Source organism: Pinus tabuliformis, chromosome 1_1 (genome assembly GCF_031772625.1).
Source record: "Pinus tabuliformis cultivar Carrire ecotype Pingquan chromosome 1_1, CPIR1, whole genome shotgun sequence".
NCBI classification, from domain to species: Eukaryota; Viridiplantae; Streptophyta; class Pinopsida; order Pinales; family Pinaceae; genus Pinus; species Pinus tabuliformis.
In genome coordinates this window covers 421,312,592-421,325,071 of record NC_142297.1, presented here as the reverse complement: position 1 = coordinate 421,325,071, position 12,480 = coordinate 421,312,592, and positions in this window count along the sequence as shown.

The following is a 12,480-nucleotide window of genomic DNA, read 5'->3' as shown; positions in this document are numbered from 1 at the left end:
GCATTAACCCCTCCCTTTACCGGACAGATATTCCAGTTAGCTAGATTTCTCTGAAAATCCGCTGTTGTAATAACAAGATCTGCCATAGGCGGAGAAAGGCCTGATGGTGGGCATGCAACAAGAAATGCCCGTAGTCGATTGCAAAGATCCATACTGTATATGGAAGCACAAATATTTGGAAGATCTAGAGAGCTTGGGAGTATATGTTGATTGTGGATCTCAATATCAGTGCGCAGTTCATTACCAATATTCATGCACAATGCCTTCATTTTCAAATACGCTGTTGAAAACAGTTAATGCATCCATTAAAACACCTTCATTGCTATTTGTCACAAACTCATCTGTCTCTGCCATGTGTCTTTTTGATCTCTTCCTAGCAGCAGCCTGGAAATAGCTGCACAATGTTAACTGTGCCTCGGGAGATAGTATATCATGAAGAAGAGAGTATATCTTTACAGCAGGGGCAAGAGCTGAAGCAACCATTCTATATACATTTTCAAGATAGAAAAAACCCCCTAAAGAAGAAGAACAAAAACACCAAGAAGAAGAAGCTAAGATCGAGCCCGCCAGCGAAGATGTCTCAGATCAGCGAATCCCCAATTTCGTAGCACGCTACGAAACCACCTAAACATGTAGCGCTGCGAAACTGCTAAAAAGGATTCATGTGCTTATTTGCAGACATTTGGCATTGAAATTTTGTCAGTGATAACACCATTAACAGGGATTTTTTCAGTTTCTCCCTGTATGGTTTTCAATCTGTAAATTCCATGACCAATTTTTTCCACAACTTGGAATGAGCTCAACCATGAGTATTGTAATTTTGTGTGCTTACCTATTGGCTCACTCATGAGAGATAAAAAGTAAATAAATTTGTCAATGAAAGATATCACCTCATCTTCACTTCCGTTTATAAGTTTTCATGATCCCTTTTATTAATGGCTGCGTTTTTGGGTGTTCTTTCGCAATGCAGGAAATCCAAGATTTGATTATCACCTTCGAACACCTGCCAATTCAGGATGTTATCAGTTACGGATGATCTGAAAATCAATTCAACATAAAATTTATTCTTGTTTAATCTAAGATTAGGCAAAATTTTCGCAGCCATAGCAGCCACTAGATCGACATCATGGTTATACTTTTGAGGAATGTATGTGACATTGAAAGAATCAAAATTGTCAAGAAAACTCCATACCTCATGCTGGTACCTCACTAGGTGTGGCAGACTGTAGTGTATCTTTTTCTTTACCTGGTCCACCATTATCTGTGGGTCATCAAAAACTCTGAGATTTTTTACATTCCTTTCAATGGCTCTTCTTAGGCCCTTCAGCAAGCCTTCATGTTCTGCTATGTTATTGGTGCACGTTCATTCCAACTGACTGGCCATCAGACATTGGTTCCTTAGGGGGTCAATGAAAATGCTCCCAGTGCCTGCACTTTCAAGATAGTTAGAGTCATCAAAGTGGAGTGTCCCGAAAATAAACTCTAAAGTTACACTAAAAGAACTACTTCCTATGAAATTAGTCCTATCATCTACTATAATACAAGGTAATTCATCAGTTGGATTGTGGGGGTGTTTAATTCTTTCTTCCAATTGTGTGTTTGTCAAAGCCTCCTTGACTATTTCTGCATGGCACTCCCCGAAACAGGTTTCCGTGGCATAAACATCAGAACTATAATTCCCAAGGATAGAGTTATAGAACATTACAGGTTCATTGGGGTTGTTTGGTTCCATTACCACGTACTTCATGTACCTCTCCCGATCCACTCTCAGCATATCACTTTTTCCCCTCTAAGGCAACAAAAGATGGGACCAATCAGTTGAGAAATATCCATTTAGATTTGATGATAGTCCCTACTAAGCAGCATTCCATAAGCCTCCAGTATATCCACTACCACTATATCAATGACCTGAGTGTATTGAGGTTTGGAAGCCATCCGAATCAACACATCTTTCAGCTCCCCAATAACTCTCACATTCATTGTGTCCAACTAGATAATTTGAGTTTCAGTTTTATCGGGTATTTCCTGAAGTCTCTTAGCAACAGCGTAAGGCATAACAGTGGATGAGGCACCAGAGTCTACCAAGCAATTATGCACATTCATGTTGAAGATTTTTAATGTGATAAGGAAGGGTGGAGTCATAGATTTTGATTTCCTCCCTATCATGGCTGCACTGACATCTTGGGGCTTTCGATTCATTTTAGATAACGTGGCCTCCATAGCTGATGGTATTTGGGTTGTGCTACTAATACTAACAGGTTTGGACATTGGCTTCTTGGTTTGGGAGCTTGAGGTGGTGGGGGTTTTTCAGTTCCACTCATTCATAGCTTCCCGCAGCAAATCTCTTTGTTGCGTTAATTTTAACAAGTCAAAATATGTGATATTAGCCCTAGACTTCTTGAGATCATCCACAATATTGTAATCAATGTTATAAACAGGATATGGCACAGTAAACATACCTATTTTTCCATTCTTAGATGGGAGTTTAACGTCTTGGGTAGCCTTTTTTGCAATGGGAAATGCAATCTCTTTCTCTAGGTGACTTGTAATAGGGGAATTCTTGGATTGACCACCAGGTCTACTATTCTCAACAAGAACTTTGGGAGTAGATGGTTTTACAGGGCGAACATATTGCTTTGTTCGGTCTAAGGGATTTGTCGCATCTGGGAGCGGCCCTTTACTTCGTGTGTGGATTTCTTTAGTGTTGATTTCTGTATTGTTATTTCCTTCATTTTCATTCTCATCACTATGGAAATCCCACAACACATTAAACTGGGTTTCCTCATCCGAGGGTTCTTCTATTTGGTATTCCTCCTCGTCTTCTTGTTCTGTTCGAGCTCCAGTATAGGTTCTTCTTTGTTAAGGATCGATCCGATAAGAGCCAACTCTTCTGTGTTTAAAGCCCCTTCATTAGGTGGAGAAGGCAATGCAAGCTGGCCATGACCACCTTGTATTTTCTTACGATAGAAAGGCTTGAAGGGCTTTCTATTGTTATAGTCTCCTCCATTACCACTAGTTCTCTCTCCATGATTCCTTTTCATATCAATGACTGTTTTTGTTAGTTTCTTAATGATCCGATGCAACCCTTCCACATCCGTGGTGTCCTTTTCTTTAGTTTCATCCCCTTTGTTATCATTTCCATTGTTCTTCTTGGATGTCTAAGAGGCTTTCTTTTCTCCAGTTGTAGGGTGGCATGTTGTAAGACTGAGCATTTCATTCTTGACATTTACTGCTTCATCGATAACACCTTGTAGGGTTTGCACATTACTCCTTTTAACCCACATCGTTGTAGGGACAGGGAGAGCAGAGATATAGAATTTCATTAGCACCTCTTCAGTAGGTCTAGTGGTGGCTGGGATTCTGTTGAAAGGGCGTTGAATCGGATGTTAAAATCCTTAACTTTCTCCTTGCTTTCCATTTTTAGACAGGATAATTCTAAAACTAAGGCTGCAGGTGTTTTGTCATCACCAAGTGGAATATGAATGTTTGTACAACTATTCTGTGGACATTTGTATTTCATGTTTGCTTTCACATGTACTAATATAGTTTAACTATTTTGGTTGTTTTAGTGCTTATCTTATTGAGGATGCATTGTAATGGTTGTTATTGTTGTCCCATCCTTGTGGACTATTCTGTGGGATACTTGACATATATTTCCTTTTTTTTGGTTTTAATGACCATCGCATCCACCATGGACTATTCTGCTGGATGTTAGATGAAGCCTTATGGTTCATGTGTGTCTCTTCCTAGGTGGTACTATTACCTCTCAATTAGAGGCTCATTTTTCTCCCCCCTTTTGCAGGAGAAGAACCTTGACACAATTGCAACTCCACAATCACCAGGCACACCTCCCTTACTTTTCGAAGACACCATTGCATCACTCTCCCATGCTAACAACTAGAGCCAAGGAAAATATTTAAGGATTTGGAAACCAAGCCTTTATACTAGATGGTAATCCTACACCAAATGATGTGAGGTATGATTGGGACTTCATATTGGGGAGATCCCCTTGGTTGACAAGTTTCCAACACTGTCAATAGTATCTTATGTGTAAATGTACTAGTTTATATGTGGATTCTATCAATGATGTATGCTTGATATTTCTATAGTTATTATGTTGGTTATAGGCATGTATTATGACAATGATGATGTATGGCTCTCCTCATGTTTTTATTTGTAAATCAATGAACAATATATCTATGACCAAATATATGATAATGCGGCTAATGATATAAGGGAACAATTCTTCTTAGTGATTCTCACATAAGTATGAGACCCCTGTGCTCAAATATACTGTTTAAACCCGTATATTACATATTTGTGACATGTTTGAAAAAATTCTTGTCATGGTTAGTAGGGGTCAAGTCTAGACCTTATCAAGGTTTTTGCAAATGTACCATTGTTCTATTGTGTAAATTCAATTCTGAACCTATCATTGAGTTCTAGGATGTGACTTGGGCTCCGGACCTAATAATGTGGCACAAATTCCAGATTCACATGCACAGGACTGAGGAGAAAAGTCCTCGGATGCTCGCTTTCCCTTGCTATGGGAGTGTCTGGAGCCTCTTGGATGCATGCTGGTCCATTTGAATGGAGTGTCCATGGGTTTGATGCACTAAAAATTTAGTTGTTCTCAGGAGCTGGTTACTTGAGTGGTTGGGATGGATCCTAGGAGTTCTGTTGTTGATGTGGAAGGCCTTTGTGGCATGTTTCCTTCGATTCCACTTCCTTAAGGTCATCTAGGAAGTTGAATCCCATTATAGTGGCCTCTCATCGCATATTTGCCCTGGTTGGCTGGATAGTTGGGTAGATGTGGGATGAGGGTGTTACATCCATCTTGGGAGGATTTATGTTTAGCTTATTTTTACTAATCACATATCCTAAATACACCAAAGACAATATGGAAAGGCAAATTTTTTGATTGTTTCCAACAAGTGTTGGTTCTTCAATGTCTCTAGCACCTACATCAAATGTGAGATGTGCTCCTCTCAAATAGCATTTTATACTAGTATATCATTGAAATAGGCAATAATAAATGAATCTAGAAAAGGATACAATATGCCATTCATTACTCTTATAAGTGTAGCTGGTGAATTACAGAGGCCAAATGGGATGACTAACACTCATTCAAAAAATATCTAGTTTTGAATACATTTTTCTAGGTATCTTCTTCTCTAGCTCAAACTTGGTGATGCCTTAATTTTAAGTCTAGTTTGGACAAGTATTTTGATTTCTATAACTAAGCCAATAGATCATCTATTCTTGGTAGGGGGTACATGTTCTTGAGCATATTTTTATTTAACACCATGTAATTAATGCACATTCGCCATGTCACATCCTTCTTTGGAATAATTATGATGAATGGCCCACATTGTGAGGTACTTCATCAGATAACACCATTTTCCAATAGTTGATGAAATTTTATTCACTTCATTTTCTTATTTTATAGATCTCCTATACAACCCATTGTTTAGAAATGGATAGTTTGACAATAGTAGGATCACACACTCAACTTCCCTCCTAGTTGGAAGCCCTTTTGGCCCCTGGAACACTCCCCTGTATGTCTGCAACCACTCTTATATTTGTTGTCTTTATTCCTTAGTGCACCCCTCCCGGGATGCATTTTCTCTCACTAACTCTTCTATAGACTAAGTTTCTCTTAAAACCAATCAAACATAATTCTTGATAGAATTGATTCGTTTCTTAGCTTGGTTGGCACTTACTAGTGAAATTTTAGACCTCCCCTTGTGAAAATTGATAGTGAATGATTTTCCATCCTTGATGAGGTGGTGCTAGTTGGATCTCCACATGAATATTGCATCTCGCATGTACATATAGGAATTCTCAAACACCACTTTGCATAGATCAAGTAGAACTACATCCAATTCTACTTCATCTGAAATAAAATTAGAAATGATAACAACTTTTATTTTACACTATTAGGTTACCTTTATCTCTACCTCCTTGTTGACCATCCCAATGGATATGGGGTAGAATGGCCATGAAACTCTAATCCAAGTTTTTTGACCAGATCTACTACTATTGGATTCACCTGCAATCTTGAATCAAACATAACATGAATATTTCCCTTCTTCACCTATATCTTTATATGAAAGAGTTTGGTCATCTCCTTCTCTTCTTGTTGTTGAAGGATACTCATATAAACCACCTCTTGTATTGATGTGCAACCAATATTCTCATCCACTTCCAAGTTTCTTTCCACCTGATTGCTCGAATCTATAGCCATGCAATTTTTTTTCCTCTTATCCTTGTTCCTCTTCTTCAGGTTAAGTTTTATTTTACAACCCTTATGTCTACACCCATTTCTATCACATGACTATATTTTCAATGTAGGCATAGGAGCCATGATTGGATGATACATTATGTATGTAAACTTTTTAAATTTCATGAGTATCGACTAAAGGATGCGACAACCTTTTATGAACCCTAATGTCTGAGGAATATTTCCTATGTTGCTTGAAAGACCATGAAACCTAGCATTTGAACTTAATGTTGAACTACCATTTGTAGGTTAGTCAAGCCACTTCCTAACAGTTGATTTATGAGATATGACTAGAGGAAAGTACTAGGATGGTTGAAAATTGATGAGATATGGTTTGGGAAGTGGGGTATAGGATGATTCCTATCCCCTTCATGCATCAAGGATATAGAGCCACAAAAGAGAGGATGAGAAGAACATAGAAGGATGTACATGAAGAGAAAAAACTATCATTGGTTCTTTTGTTAGCTCTCTCTTACTAGAAAAATAGACTAAACTTGTTGCTAATAGTTGGAGCGTATGGGAATTATGGAGTATTAGCAGTGGAAGACGAAGTGATTTCAACTATTGTGCAGAGACTATGCAAGAGTTAAACCTTTGTGAATTTGGGTGCAATCCATATAAACTATGTGAGGCCACTGGATTGTGTTGTCTAAGATTATGTGGTCAGTGGGAGGATTAATGGATGACTAAACCTTTGTGGTGCTCGTTGTATAGTTGGCAACCACCTAAATAAGAATTCTGGGTCACTATGGTGCTTGTAGAGTAGATGATAAACTACTTGGATAGTGGATTGCAAACCATTGTGGTGTTTGTTATGAAACAATGGCTGATAAACCACCTAGAAAATGGATTCCAACTCCTAATACTGAAAAATATGCCATGTGCTTGGGTGGAACCATGTGAATGAACTCAGAGGAAATATTGAGCATCTGTGGTTCTTAATGCTAGGAAATAATTGATAAACCAACTAGGTTCTTGTTGTAGGTACAACTAATAAACTACCATAGTGCTTGCTATTAGAGAGAAATTAACAAACCACCCAAACATTTTCCTCCATCTTCTAAGTGTTTAACAAAGACCTTAGTGTGAGTTCCATGAGCAAGCATTCCTTAGATATTGGACCGAGTTTAGGGGTGGTCAATTGCATGAAAGTTGTGGTGTACCTTTCTTATGGTTCGGTGGACAGTGGAAGTCCCTTGAGTTTCCAGCCAATGTAGGTGACATAGATAAGTATATTACCTTTATGTATTTGAATCATGAACTATGATTTTCACTATTATGCTTATGAATGGAATGAAATCTTGTGTGTATATGAATGTTAATGAATGTTTGGATTGTTTTATTCAATATTTAGTCTATGATGGATATGAGGAATTTTATTTTTTCTTTTTTATTTGAAAGCAATGGATTTCATATATATTAGTTTAGTTTTTCAAAGCATTACTAATGTATGAAAGATCAACAACAACTCTTATAATTCAATTATGAGAACATGTGTGTTCATGCTCGATGAATTGCTATTCACTGATATCTGAACAACTTTAACCATATTGCAAAGTGCACAACGGAAGTAATATTGGTTTATTAAATAATTTTTTGAATTGGTAAAACAATTAGTGCCTTTGAAATAACATAATTCTACATAAAATATGTCAAATGAAATTCTTGGGATTAGTTAATAATCCCTTTAATTGACTTGTTAAACAACACATTAATTAATTCTTAATCGACATTTAATCCATGTTTCGAACCTACCATCCTGGTGGGAAGAATACAAAGAAACAAGGAATTGGGTTATATGGTGTCGGGGAGATGCATTACCAGGGTTTGAAATCTTGGGGAAGCAATAACTATTATCTTGAGAGTTACTTTCCCTAGGAGATACCAACCAAGGGGAAATATAGAGTCGGGATATGCAATCTCAAGGATCATGTTAGTGAGGAGGTGATCTTGGGAAAAGAGATACAAGGGGAAGTGACCTTGGGAAACATGACATGGAGTGGAGTGACACTGTGAAATGTGAGCCCGGGGGAAATTATTATAAGATTGGCTAGGGAAAGGAAGTACCGAAAATGACATTGCTAGGCAGGCTAAAAGGGTGTTCCAGTACTGGTATGGCTTCAAATTTTTAAAGGGCATTAAAACTGGAAATAAAGGGTTTTATTGGAAAAAAAATTATTAATCATAAGTGTTCATGTTTATTAATTAAATTAACACTTGTGATTAGTGCTAATATAAAGTGATTAGCATGATGTTAGTACAACATGGCAAGCCCATGCAGATGACACAGTGGTAGCGCTGTGGCTCAGAGGATCACGTGGTTGGTGGAAATGATTGTTCTGGCTATTTAAATGAAAAGTTGGTGAGTGACACATGGCAGGCACATGTCAATAGTTATATATGTGGCATGGTCACATTGGTTACAACATATGACATGGAAGGTGACGTAGCAATGGCACTCCCCCTTAGGGGTATTGAGGCCTTGGGCACTAAAGTGCCATTTATATGAAAAAATAAGCTTGGGGCTAGTATGTCTTGGTAGAGTACAATGTGGTAATGATGTGGTGTCATAGGGCACCACATCGCAGGTCCTATGTGGTCCACGCTAGCATGATGCAACAAGTGTCGGGATCTATTCCATAACCCTACTGAGTACATTTTTTATGTGTTAATGCCTTTGTGGTTTTGGTATAATGGAAGCTCATGAGAAAGTTAGGGCCCCTTATTGCGCATTAGAGTATCGAGCGATTTGTTCATAGACATTTCATGGAAGGGCTAGTGCCGATAGAACTAACCTAATAAGATGTGCATTCCATGTGGGCTTGGTGTGGCCACATGGGTGCTACGTACATCCCTATTTATAATGTGCCTCTTTTAATGGTTTACATTTCTAAAGGGTATACATTTCTACACAAGACTAATATTAAGGTAAAATTTATATCATTGGAAAATCTCTTGATGAACTAAATGTGATAGCATCATTTGTTTTAGAATATGAAGACTTTGAGACAAGAGATTTTTGTAACCCCATCTTCATAATAGACCTTGAAGATCAGGTTAAATAAGTAACACTCCCAAACCTCGAGATGACATAAGGGGTTTGGGAGTGTTATATAGTAGTATCAAAGTTAAGATTCAACACTAGACCTGAAGGGGATCACACACACATAATATAATTCAATTTTATATGGATAAATTAAAATTTCATATGAATTTTGATTTAAACATGTACTTGATGTGATAACTAATTGGTATGAAATTATTTTTTGTTCTTTTTATTTCTGGAAGTTTAGAACTAATGTTAGTTTTGGTAGTGTGAATAAATTCATATAAACATTCTTGGTGCTAACATGCCAAGGCTATGATTAATATGTTTATGCTTGATTTAGCTGACAATTGTGTGTGTGTGTGTGTTTGAAAAAACATAAGAAGACACAATCTATAATAGAAAACCAAAGGAATGAGAAACTGATTGGTATAATATAGCATGTACATAATCTATTCTAACTAGGAAGAATATTCAGTTGGAAAGAGATGAGAGGAAAATTCCTCTATTTAGATGCATACCCTAAGAAGCTTAAGAGTTGAACTAGGGATCTAAAAGGCTGATAATGAAAAGATTGTCAAAGCCAAAGAAAGGCAAGTAGAGGTGAATGTAGTGATATTGCAGAGCTTGTTAGATATACAAGGAAAAAAACAACATGAACCTGGTGTTATTTATCTAGATAGGCATAAATCCAGGAAAAATACATTTGAAATCTGGAAGCATGGCTTGGAAACCAATAAGGAAGAAGGTAGCAATTAAAATAGGAGGCACAAGTAGACAAGTGAAGACACAGTGAGAGGAGGAAAATCACTGGATAGTTGGTTATGGAACATGATAGATTTTGGGCTTAAATAAGTACTTCAGAGTCCATGGATATTATGAAAATATGAAGACCAGGGTAGCTATTTTTAATTTGAAAGGAAAAGATGACATATGGTGGGAATATCTTAGAAATGTCAAAGGTAGAGAAAAGGACTTGAATTGGAAAATATTTGATAAATATTCTTGGGAAAAGTACCTATCTGAGAGGTACTATGACATCAAAAGTAAAGAGTTTCATGGGCATAAGCTGGGACAACTCACCTTTGATGTCTACACTAATTGGTTTTTAGAACTACTGAGGTGTGTGCCCCACATTAGGGATATGGAGGTGAATATTTAGAGATATCTTGGTGGTTTACTCCAATATTACCAAGAAAAAATTGAATTTTATGAACCAAAGAAACTAGACGACATTATCAGGAAGATCAAGTATTTTTATGACCAGTCCGAGCATAAGGCTGAATTCCGAACATATTGGAAGAAGAAATACATAGCCAAATTTAAAGGGAAAGAGCCACAATCGTCAAGGCACAAGAAAATGGGAAAATTTTTCAAGTTAAATACACCTACTAAAGGTGAATTCCAATGGAATTTCCCCACTGCCAATAGAGATCAACCTATCAAATAAGCAAGAGAAGAGGTAGAAGAACCTAGAAGGGAAATTGATTTCTCCATTGAATTGATTCTTGGTACCATGCTTATTTCTAAAGTCCATCTCACATGAGCATGCCATAGTTTGTAGAATTAAAATTACAATTCAAAGAAATGTTAGATAAAGGGTACGTCAAATCTAGCATATCACGTTGGGAAGCCCTAGCATAGTTTGTAAAGAAGAATCATGGAACACTACATATATGAATTGATTACATGAAGTTAAATAAAGCTAAAATGGAGAATAAATACCTGATGACCAGAATTAATGATCTATTTAATCAATTGAGATGAGCCATAGTGTTTTCCAGGATATATATGAGATTTGGCTATCATCAAGTCATAATTAATGATGAATACATTCACAAGACATCTTTTAGGTTGCAATATGGGCACTACGATTTCGTGGCGGTACCATTTAGGATCTCAAATGCCCCAACCACATTCATGTGCTTGATTAATAATTTCAACCAATATCTGGAGAAGTTTGTGCTAGTATTTGTTGATGATCTTTTGGTTTACAAAAAAGTAGAGAAGAACATGAAGGGAACTTGAAGGTGGTGTAACAATTACTGGAGAACACAAATTATATGCCAAGCTTAGAAAATGTGTTTTCTTCCAAACACTAGCACAATATTTGGGACATGTCATCTCAAAGGAAGGAATAGTTGTTGATCCAGAAAATTATAATGCCATAATGGAGTGGTCCACTCCCTAAAATCATTTATAAAGGTCAAATCCTTCATGGTATTGACCAAATATTATCAATAATTCATTCAAGGTTTTTCAAATATTGAGAATTCAATCATAGATTTACAAAAAAAAAGGAGTGAAATTTCAATTGACATCAGAGTGCATAACAAACTTTGAGAAACTCGAGCACTTACTCACGCATGCAACTACTTTAAGAATAACAGACCCATAGAAGGATTTCCTTGTTTTCACAAATGCCTATAAGAAAGGACTAGGTGGAATCTTGATGCAATAAGGACATGTAATTTGATAAAAATCAAGAAAACTAAATGAGCATGAGAGGAACTATGTCAATCGTCACTTAAAGCTAGCATAAATTGTGCATGCAACAAAGATGTGGAGGCACTACTTACTTGGGAGAAGGTTGTTCTTGGTGTATAATCAAGGAGGACTAAGATACTTATTTGACCAACCTAAGTTAAATACTAGATAAGGTAGATGGTTAGCTTTAATTAGTGAATTTTATTTTGAAATCAAGCACATTAAGGCCACGGAAAACTAGGTAGTAGATGCACTTACTAGAAGTTTCCAAGTATCTCACTTGGAAGCCATGAGCACTTGTGAATTTGAAATCAAAGAAATGATTAAAGAGTAATTTCTACATAATGAGAATTTCTAGTATGTTAAGGAATGCTTACAATAGGAATTAGAAGGAACAATAAGAAATAATTACAACCTAAATGATGATGGTATGTTGTTGTTCAAAGAAAAATGGTATATACCCTGTGTGATCGAGTTGAAGAAACTCATAATGGATGAGTTCCACAAAATAACTTATTCAAGTAATCTTGGTAGCTAGAAAATGATAACAACCATAAAAATATATATATTATTTGCCAAGAATGAAGAAGGAAACAAATGACTATATTTCCAGGTTCCTGGAATGCCAACAAGTCAAAGTAGAATACAAACATCCAACAAGATT